Source organism: Castor canadensis, chromosome 13 (assembly GCF_047511655.1).
Source record: "Castor canadensis chromosome 13, mCasCan1.hap1v2, whole genome shotgun sequence".
In the NCBI taxonomy this organism is placed as follows: Eukaryota; Metazoa; Chordata; class Mammalia; order Rodentia; family Castoridae; genus Castor; species Castor canadensis.
Window position 1 is genome coordinate 10,759,937 of NC_133398.1, and position 11,695 is coordinate 10,771,631.

The window sequence follows — 11,695 nt, forward strand, 5'->3', positions numbered from 1 at the left end:
CAGTACTGCAAGAAAAAAAAAACCAAAAAAAACCCACCATATAATATTGTGAGAATCACCCGATACCAGATGGAGCGTCCAGCTATAGTCTAAAATAGATATTCGTGACACTGTGGTTTTCCTCTCTACATCTTCTCCTGTGTGATTTGTTGTCTAATGATGCTACTATTTCCTAGGCACAAAAAAAGAAACGTGCCAAAAGTGAATGCTACATTATTTTGATCCCTAATACTTCAGCCAACAGTTTGCTGTCCAGACTCAGTATGTGATTAGTTTTCTTCGAAACTGCCAACTTTGCAGGGGCATTGGAGTAGGCTACATTTCTCTTCTTAATTGTATTAAGTGCCAGAATCTGTTTATGTTCTCTCCATTTTACTATTGAAGTCAGGGTTTGGAATTGACTTGGGCAAGATTTGTGCTTTCTTTGAGGAGATGGTAGTGAGCAGGCACTCTGCCACTTAAGCCATGCATCCAGCCCTTTTTGCTCTGGTTATTTTGAAGATAGGGTCTCACTTTTTGCCAAGGCTGGCCTGGGTGGCGGTCCTTCTATTTTAAGTTTCCTGCTGTTGCTGGGATAATTGGTGCACACCACCATGCCCAGCTTTTTTCTCTTGATATGGGGTCTCACAATCCCCCCTCCCTCGCTGGTCTGAAACTGCAATCCTCCTGATCTCTGCTTCCCAAGTAGCTAGGATTACAGGCATGAGCTACCCAGTTTCCCCCATTATTTTCAAAGGTTAAATAACTCTGGAAGGAAGAGATCACAAAAAAAGCAAAACCTTTTTTTTTTAAAAATTTTTATTTTATTCATATGTGCATACAACGTTTGGGTCATTTCTCCCCCCTTCCCCCCTTCCCCTTCCTTACCCCCCCCAAAGCAAAACCTTTTTAAAAATAGTTACATTAAAGCAGTAATTCCAAATCAGCGCATGATCCTCTTATCACGAGCCAGTTAGGAGCAGCATATTGCAAACTTAGGGAAATTTCACTAGAGGTCTTTCAGATCCTTAGAATTCCAAACCCTGGTTTGAGTTCCGTAGCTGCTATAATTGAATAGATGCGAATTTTCCATCTTTTGGGAGTAGATGCCAGAAGAGTTGCAGTGGTCTTTGGAGGAAGATCCTTTTTTTTTTTTCCTTTTATTCATATGTGGATACAATGTTTGGGTCATTCCCTGCTCTCCCCCTCCCCCCGAAAGATTCTTATCCCCATTCTCCCTGCAGTATATGCATCTGACAGGTGGCCCACCATTCTATTTTTGGACATAATCTGTGGGATTACAGAGTGGTTTTATTTCTTTTAAAGCAGTACTGCAGAAATGCAAGTCATGTTGAAAATAGTTTTTCTTTGTAGCAATTTGGATACTATTTAACATGTAGATTAAAAAGAAAAGAATTATTTTTATTTAATCACTGATGGAGATCCCTGTATCCAAATATTTCATCTTAATGTCAACTTCCAGTTGTGACTGTATTCAAACTAATTTTGGAGCAATAAATGCTAAAATGCAGAAATACTACAATTATTTTTTTCAGTTATGTCATATCACTAATCTTTATTTCCTTCTCTGGGTCTTAGGAGATACAATAGACAGATTCCTTATCAGTTATTAAAACTGATATATAACAAGGTCCACTGAGCACCTACTGCTGTTTATCAAATATGTCCCCAGAGCTGAGATTGCCTGATATTTGTTCATTACTTCATGCCTCACAGTAACCAGGAAAGGGAAGACATGTCCCTATTTTACATGAAAAACTGAGCAAGACTCCATAGCAATTTAGTAACTTGCCCAAGTACCAAAAATATGAAATAGTAGAGCAAAAATAGGAACCTGTGTCCACCTGACCTCAAAATCCATGCTCTTTTCCCTACAGTAGGCAATCTCCCTGTCTGATGGGAAGAATTGGAATGGATAAGTTTAGAAAGATGAGTACTTCTAAAGAATTTTTGAGGAATTTAATTCTAGGTATTATATTATAAAATAGAATTCACATGTAATTGTGTTCATAAATACTCACTTTGATCTAGAACTGTCATTTTGAAGGTTACATTAACTGTTTTGATTACATGAATGAAAAATTGGAAAAATGGTTTACTGCTTTAGCATTGCAGATTGTTCCTTTGAAAAAGTCTCTTGTTTTGTGTTCACAAGGCATTTACAGTGTTGGAGGAAAAAAAATTCAGTGTCACTGGAGGTTAATTCCTACCTGTGCCAGTGACTGTTTTGGCAAAACCATGCAGGTGATTTAGATCTCAGCAGGCATAATTTTGTTGTTCTTCAAAGTGGAATGACTAAGAAACTACACCTACAGTATTTATCCCACATATATGCAGAGTGATGTATTAAAGTGGCAGGGGATGAAAAGTTCTACTGTACCCGGAATGGAGGAAGCTAGAAAAACAAAGACACCTCAAGAAAGTGGAGAACCTACCAAGGAAGACCTTGATAGCTTTGGGGAATGGCCTTGAAACAGGAAGAAAACACTCAAAACTTGAGTCAAGTCTTAGTTTTGACTACTTGAACATTTATTTGATTCTGTTTTTTTAAGCATAAATTTCTTCACTGGTAAAATTGGGTTAATGATATCTTCTCACCAAGTTACTCTGAAATTATGATCTTAAGTGGATTTAAATAACCCACTGGCATACTTTGGTGCAGGAAAATACCTTATGTACTTGGTTTCTACTTGGCCTATTTTAATTTAGTTAAAATTGAATTGGGCTGATAGCAAAGAATTCTCATTTCATCACTGATCATTTTGCAGGTTCCTCCCACTGATTGGTAGTTTCTGCACAGCAGTAGAAAAGGTTCCATTTTTAACTGTATTCATTTGTGGCAGAAATAGTGGGAATTAAAGGATGGATCCTGAAAGGCAGCCTGAGATAGAAAATGGGAATGATTGTAGCAGACAGAGGCCTGTTTAGCCTGGCTTTGGCTTGACTTGTCACTGAAGCTGACATAGTTAGCAAAGAGGATGTGCTGACTTATTCACACTAAAAACAATGGCCAGGCTGGCAGGGATGGCTCATGCCTGTAATCCCAGCTACTTGGGAGGTGGAGAGTGGGAAGATTGTGGTTCAAGACTAGTCCAGACAAAAAGTTAGCAGAACCCCATCTCATCCAACAAGCCGGGCATTGTGGCACACGTATGTGCATTCCCAGCTACTTAGGAGGTATAGGTAGGAGATCATTTTCAGAGGCTGGCCCCTGGCAAAAAGCAATACTGTACCTGGAAAATAACTAAAGCTAAATAAGGGGTTGGGGCGTGGCTCAAGTGGTAGGAGTACTTGCTTAGCAAGCATAAGACTTTGAGTTTAAAACCCCAGTAGTGCTTTAAGAAAAAAAAAATTCCTTCATCTTATTTTCATTTATTCTTTAATCCAAACTTTTTTTCCCCCCTTTGGTGGTACTGGGTACTTGCAGGTGCTCCAGGGTTTGGGCCACACCTCCAGCTCTAATCTAAATTTTTGCTAGCATGAAACTGCTCACTTTGTCATTCTGCTGAAAACCTCTTAGCCTGTGTATTCCCAGAGCCTACTATGAACTAGTCCTTTTTCATTTTCAGCTATCCTTTTGTAAGAAACTGGTCACTGGAGTCAGATCAGGGTTCTCATCCCAGCAGTACCACATTCTAGTTGGGTAACCTAGCCCAAAACTTCTCATCTCCAAGAGCTTAGTTTCATCATTTGCAGAAATGGAAAACATTGTCTTTGTCTTACAGATGTTAAAAGTGTTGAATGAAACAATATATGTGAAACAGCTAGTGCAGTGCTTAGTATTTGGGAAGTACTTGATAAATCTTACATTCGTTTCTTCCAAAAGCATAAGTAGAGGGACATTAATTCTTGCACTTGTCCAGGAAATGTATTAATCTCCTTCTAGTAGGATAATTTTTCAATAACCCTTTGTCCTTAAGTTTTGTTTTATTATTGGGGAAAGCCTTTTAAGTTCTGAGCAGCTGGTCCAAAAGTGACTTTTGGCATATATAATTTGTAGATCAGGATTTGCCATGTGGGAGGAAAAAGAATTCCAAAGGACAAACCTGGATTTAATTTATCCGTGATATTTCTCCCCCTTATTTATTAGCACACAGGATGATCATTGTGAATTCCTAGATGTATTAGTCAGAGTTTCCAGGAAAGCAGAACCAATATAATGGATGGGTGGATAGATGGAAGGAAGGAAGGGAGGGAGTGAGGGAGGGAGGGAGAAAGGAGAAAAGGAATGAGGGAGGGAGGCAGGGCTCCTCTGATTATAGAAGCTGACAAATCTAAAATCTGCAAGGAGCATTAGTAGATTGGGAGCCAGTTCTGCAATTACAGTCTGAAGGCATGCAGACCAGACTCCACAATAGCTGATGTTCTAGTTAAAATCCAAAGGCTGCCTGCTAGAGAGTTCTTTTGTATAAGGGAGGCTGGTTTTGTTTTTTTCTTTGCATTTTTGTTTTAGTTAAGTCTTCAATTGATTAAATGAGACCCACCCACATTATGGAGGGCAGTCTGCTTTATTCAGAGCCCATTGACTAAAAGTGTTAAGTCCTACCCCAAAACATCTTCAAAGACACACCCAGAAAAATATCTGACCAAATACCTGAGAACCTCATGACCCAGCCAGGTTGACACAGAAAATAAGCACTATAGTAGATGTAATGAATAAAACATTAAATTTAAAGAAGGGTCTTGCAGTATTGGCCATCTTTGTTTTTTTTTTTTTTTCCATATTTAAATCAAACCCAGGCTCCCATACATGCTAGGCAAGCGCTCTATAACTGAGCTACACCCCCAGCCCTTCTGCATTATTTTTTAATGTGTCTAAATTGTAACATTATGGTAGTAGCTCCTTCCAGTGTATTTTCACATAAATTATCTCAGTGATTGTCACAGTACCTTATGAGGTTATCTGAGTAAACCCATTTGTCCAAAGAGTACACTAAGGGCTAGAGATGGGTCTCAAGCAGTAGATCACCTGCCTTGCAAGTGCAAAGCACCGAGTTCAAATCCCAGTACCAGTCCACCCTCCCCCCCCAAAAAAAAAGAATACAGTAAGACCTAGGTTCTATAACTTGAGTTCAAGATATTTCCCCATTTGCCATGCTGTCTCTGGCATCGGGGGATTTCTGAAAATCACTTGAGTGCCTTGTGGCCTTTCTTCGTTGTAACTAGTATTCTCCTTGAAACCATTTTGTGATAGAAAGCTAACCAAATATACATTGGCAGAACCTAATATCTTGTTTTCAGAAGACTTTAATAATACCCCTAAGGTTGAAAGAGAGAAAGAAAACAGCAAGCAAGCAACAAAAAGAGTAATGTCAAACAGTAATTAGAGCAGGACAAATGAATTGTGTGGCCATATTCAAGGCTGTTACTTCTGTAGGCAGTGAGGAGGAAGGAAACTAATGCAATGTGACAGATCTAGAGCAAAACCCAGGGCACTGAGAAAACTGCAGGCACTCAACCAATGGGGAGACTCAAAGTGCAGGGTTTGACGGGATAATATTTGATACCTCAAAGAGTTTCATGTTTTTTTTTTAAAGGCTAATTGTCTTAAGAGACCTGTTTTCTTGATTTTGGCTTTTTGGAAACAACCCCATGGACCAGTAGTCAATCCTAGGATACCTCCCATCCCAGCATTCTTTCCCTGCTGGGCAGATCCATGATGCTAACAGAGATTTTGCAACAGAAGATACTTACTATGAAATTAAGTGGAGCAGCTATATATTACTTATTCAGAGAGAGAATAAGATAATAAAGGAGTCCTGCTTGTATTCAGGTTGGTGTTAGAAGCTCGATATGAAGAAGTTCAGAAGATGGCAGCACTCTGATCTAAGGGCAGGCTGCCTTGATTTGCTAGCCTATCTGGCCCTTGACTGTCTTCTCACTGCAACCACCATGTATAAGGAAACTGCCACAGCCATCAAGAAAAACAGAACTTTCATCATTTGCCTAGAAGGAAATCTTTACTAGGGGAATAGTAGATTGACTCTCTCCCCTGTGAGTCACCATATCCTTGAAGTCTCTTACTAACTGCTGCCACTAGAATGGCATGTTAAGAGTTTGTGCCTTAGTACTCAGACATTCATGTCCTATGTATTCATGTTCTAACTTGGCCCTTTGTTAGTTGTTTGACCTTGGGTAACTTACCCAACCTCTCCTGAGCCTTGGTTTATCTCTAAAACGGGGTTAATAACTTTCCAGACTTCTTTTGAGATTGTGGTGTGATACACAAAAAACATTTAGTTTTAGTATCAGGCACAAAATAAGGGCCCGATGAGGATAGAAGGAAAAGAGTAGGGTGGAGAAGGGGGCCATATGTTGTCCAGCAAATACGGATCGCTGGAGGGGTTAGGAACCCATTTTTCTTCAGCTTTCTGATCTAAGCAGAGATAAATGTTTTTTCCCTCAAGACACTGTACTATAGTTGAGATGAGGCTAGAATAGTTAAAACAGGCTTTCCTTGGTTAATACTCAGAAGATAATGTGGAGAATTAAGGGAGAACATTGTGATTTAAATAAATGGACTCACCAGGATACAGATTATTCCTTAGTCCTCTGGAAGGAATTGTCTTTTCTTCATAGCTCTCAGCTTACCTGGTATTTCCTTCCGATTCCCACCCCTCTGACAACTCAAAGCTGACTAAAAATTAAGTCTTGACACCTTGCCATCATATCCCTAACCCTCTTCAATTCACTTCATCCTGCAAATCTTTTTTTCTTTGTCATGCCACAACTTCTGCAGAGGACGGGCTGAGAGAATCTTAACCACCCCTGCAGAGTCAGTATGGAGGAAAACATACTTCTGGGCTTCTAGAAAAATTCTCTGCCCAATGTTGGGTTCATAGCCCCCTCTTTACAATTCTATGGTTTTGTCACATTTTGAGTCTTGTGAGGGACCCCAACACCAATAAGTTTAATGGAATTACTTTCCAAGGCTTATTTCTCCATGCGTTTAAACCCATTTAAAAATTGAAATCACTTGTTCAGTTTTGCCCTGCTTACGCAGGATCTGCCCCTCTGTGAGACATCTCAGTTCCAAACATTTGAGCTCAGATCCTGCTTTGTTCTTAGGTTATCCACTATTTTTCTTGTTCTACCCAGAATTTCAAAACCCTATTTGTAGCTTATGGTTTTTTCCTTATAGCCTTTACCTTCTGTAGATACCCAAATCCTGAAGGTTATCAGATGTGATGACAAGAATTCCAAATATGTTATAGTGGTTGAGGGCTTGTAATTTGCTGAACTTACATCTTTTCTAGTTAACCAGTTATTTCAAAGACTTTTCTGCTCAAAGAATATGATTAAGTAAAATTATCTCAATTGTGTGTCAAGAATTGGCACAAAGTATTTCAATTAACAGTTTAAGTGCCCTGATCTTTGTAGCATTGATCAATAGAAAATACCAAGAAAATTTTGCTATTTTTGCCTGTCTGATCTGAGCCTATTTCCCCATCTGGAAAAGGTTAGTAAGGGAGGTTACCCATATTGTCAACCCAGTTTAGTTGTGAAAGACACAGGAGTTTACACACGGACCAGTTTTTCTCTGTTGCAACTCTTTAAACTTAGTGTGTATAGACAAGAGAAACCTGGAGGCAATATTGGTTGATCTTGCCAACCCTTCCTGTGTTCTTAGTTGCTTGCCTGTGCTGGGAAGGCCTATGGAAATAGCAGATATAGGTAGCCTTTTATAGTTTTTAGCAAAATGTCAAAAATTAACCTCTTTCCTCCTCCACCCCCAAAATTTGTGTGTGGCTTATAGTTTGAATTGTTTATCATTTCTTTCTACATTTCCTATATAAATAAATTTTATACAGAAAAAAGGATACATTCTAGAATACATTCATTCGGCTTTTAAAATTTGTAAATGTTTTTCATAGAAATAAGAGGCATTTATTGAATCCTTCTTTTGTGCTGCTAAAAAGGGCATTTCTTCTTGCTGAGAATTTATGTATAGCTGCCATCATCTCACCTTTAGCCAAACTGTGAGCCGGGCGTGCCAGAGGCTCAAGCCTGTAATCCTAGCTATTCAGGAGGCAGAAATCAGGAAGATCCTGGTTCAAAGCCATATCTCAAAAAAACCCACCACAAAAAAAGGCTGGTAGAGTGGCTCAAGTTATAGGCCCTAAGTTCAAGCCCCAGTACTGGAAAAACAAAACCAAAAAACCCTCTGTGTGTGTGTGGTAGGGGGGGCGGCAAGCAGCATCTTTTATGTTAATTAATTATATATTTATTTTAAAAGTTAAAGAATTTTAAAAAGCAGTGAACTTTGTATAGTTCACTCAGTGTATAGCTATAGTGGGATCACTGGTGATTACCTTTGCAATCATTTATTCACTAGTTAATTGACATATAAGTTGCTTCAAATGTTTGATTATTTTGAAGAATTCTGCTATGAACATTCATAAGCATATCTTTTTATAAACATGGTTCTATTTCTCTTGCTTATGTCTTTTAATTATAAAATTGCTATATACTTGTTCAGAAAATTTCTTTATATACAGAAGTATAAAACTTGGTAAATCAGAATTACCTTCTTAATTCCTCTTCTCACAGATGGTAATGTTAATAACAATAATTACCATTATCTTGTGAATTTTCTGTGCATTTGCTATATGGAATGTACCATACTGCTATATGCACATAAATTTATTTCTTCTACATATGAAATAATTGAATTTTCATCATTATCCTTTGGAATTGATTATACCCCTTTTCCCCCTCCCTTTTATGGATGAGGAAAGTGACATCTGAGGATTAAGTATAAAGTTATACTTACAGTAATAAGCATAAAGTTAAATGTAGTAAATGATAGAGCCAATATCATAACCTGGGAAGTCTGTAATATGTTCCTCCAGACTTTCTAAAACATGTAATTATTTTAAAAATAAAAATTATATACTTACTTTATTTTGTAGCTTGTTTTATTTTTCTTAACTTGTTTTAGCTTGTTACATGAAAGAATTTATAGATCTATTTTGTTATTAAGGGTTGTATTAATGGATATGCCAGAATTTGTTTAATTCATTTTTTGTTTGTGGACATTGGATTGTTTTTATTTTCTATTATGAACAGGGCTGCAGTGAGTATTTTCATATAATTCTTTGCTAACGTAATGACATTACTTTTATAGCATAAAATCCTGGAAGTCGTATTCCCTGGAGAATTTTGGTGCTGTTAAGTTCCTGTCCCCCCAGAATGGCAGTAAATAACTGCCTCCCACTCTCCTACCCCCTTACCTCTGCAATCAGGGCAGAAAAGAACTTATTTTTCCACTCTTGCCAATATTGTATTATTTATTATTTCTACAGTGTAGGCTGTGACAGAGATCATATAATTGTTCCAATGAGAATTTAGCATGTCAGGGAGAGGTAGTGATGAACAACTGGTAAATTAACATTAGTTTCCAGTGTTTTTATAGGTAAAGATACAGTATTTCAGCTGGGCATGGTGGCATATACTTGTAATTCCAGCACTCAGGAGGTTGAGGCAGGAGAATCATGAATTCAAGGATAGCCTGGACTACACAGTGAGCCTGTGTTTCAAAAACCAAAGGAGCTTATTTCTCTAAGCTCTTAAAAGCTGAAACATTGGAGTAGCCCAAACTCTAGATCAGATTATTTTAGGATAACTTACTTAGTTGATGATCTAACACAAACACTGAAACATTTCAGTCATCTGTTTACATTTTCTTTGTCCCGTAATCTCACTGCTCTGGATTCGTAGTTACCGCTCACCTTCCATAACATCTGTGCCTTGCCCCAAATGTTCAAGTTAAGCTGAGGAAAGATATTGAGACTTTGAACATCTGTGGTGGATAAGTGTGCTTTCCCTATCCATTCTTCCTGCAGTAGAAACTGCCAGGGTAAGGCCCTCTTGAAGTCTCCCAAGAATGGGGCTCTAGATGTTTTTGTTGCTGGTAAGATCCAAATTGATGAAAGCCAGTATGCCTCTTTAAGGGTAGGTAAGTTTTCCATCATAGTGATACTAAGCAGGGACGCAAGAGTATTAGTTGTTGCTAGTTGTGAATAATCCCCATTGCCTTGCAGATCGGAGGTCTGCTCTACCTCCCAAATCTTGGAACCTTCATAGGCATACCTTAAGGATTTCCCCTTTGTCTTCTGATAATCCTGAGATCCATTAGTCTGGGGAATGGTGCCCTCTGCTGGTAACACAGCACTGTTGTCACAGAAATTTTGAGGGTCTGATCACTATAGGAACTGACTTAAGAGCTATGTGGAGCTAAGGCATAAAAGATTTCTGTGGTATCCAACTTCATGACCTAGGCCTGACTTTTTCCTATGAAAATAACAGAGAGCTGGAAGAGTGGCTCAAATAGTAGAGCACCTGCCTAGCAGGCATGAGGCCCTGAGTTCAAACCCTAAATACTGCTAAATTAAATAAACAAATAACAGATACTAGAAAAGATACAAGTACAGAGATTTTCACTGTAGCATTACCTGTAATGTTAAAAGAATAATACTGTGTCTTGCGCTACGTAATTACTCGGGAGTGGCTAACAACTGCTAAAATTGATTAGGTCAAAGACAACATAGAAGAATGAAAATAAAAATACTTAGCACAAAATAACAACTAGGCAGCTATGGAAGGTACATCTTCTGTAGGATAAAACCAAACCGCTGATTTTGAAAATGAATTGTCAAAGCTAGGATGGGTTCCCTTGACATAAGTATTGTTAATAAACAATGGTGAGTACGATGGAGAAAAGACAGCCTCTTCAACAAAAACTGCTGGGAAAACTGGTTAGCAGTCTGCAAAAAACTGAAACTAGATCCATGTGTATCACCCTATACCAATATTAACTCAAGATGGATCAAGGATCTTAATATCAGACCCCAAACTCTAAAGTTGATACAGGAAAGAGTAGGAAATACTCTGGAGTTAGTAGGTACAGGTAAGAACTTTCTCAATGGAACCCCAGCAGCTCAGCAACTAAGAGATAGCATAGATAAATGGGACTTCATAAAACTAAAAAGCTTCTGCTCAACAAAAGAAATGGTCTCTAAACTGAAGAGAACACCCACAGAGTGGGAGAAAATATTTGCCAGCTACACATCAGACAAAGGACTGATAACCAGAATATCTAGGGAACTGAAAAATCTAAATACTCCTAAAGTCAATAAACCAACAAAGAAATGGGCAAGTGAACTAAACAGAACTTTCTCAAAAGAAGAAATTCAAACGGCTAAAAAACACATGAAAAAATGCTCACCATCTCTAGCAATAAAGGAAATGAAAATTAAAACCACACTAAGATTCCACCTCACCCCTGTTAGAATAGCCATCGTTAGCAACACCACTAACGACAGGTGTTGGCGTGGATGCGGGGGAAAAAGGAACCCTCTTACACTGCTGGTGGGAATGTAAACTAGTACAACCACTCTGGAAAAAAATTTGGAGGCTACTTAAAAATCTACACATTCATCTACCATATGATCCAGCAATACCAGTCTTGGGGATATACCCAAAAGATTGTGACACAGGTTACTCCAGAGGCACCTGCACATCCATGTTTATTGCAGCACTATTCACAATAGCCAGGTTATGGAAACAGCCAAGATGCCCCACCACTGATGAATGGAGTAAGAAAATGTGGTATTTATACACAATGGAATTTTATGCAGCCATGAAGAAGAACAAAATGTTATCATTCACAGGTAAATGGATGGAAATGGAGAAC

The 11,695-nt window shown here is 38.4% G+C and overlaps 1 protein-coding gene across 2 annotated transcripts in view; it reads left to right on the top strand.

The window, feature by feature from the left end:
* The window catches only part of Nr6a1 (nuclear receptor subfamily 6 group A member 1), a 209,277-nt gene that overhangs the window by 113,880 nt on the left and 83,702 nt on the right, over positions 1 to 11,695 (top strand). The gene's annotated exons all lie outside the window — the stretch shown is intronic.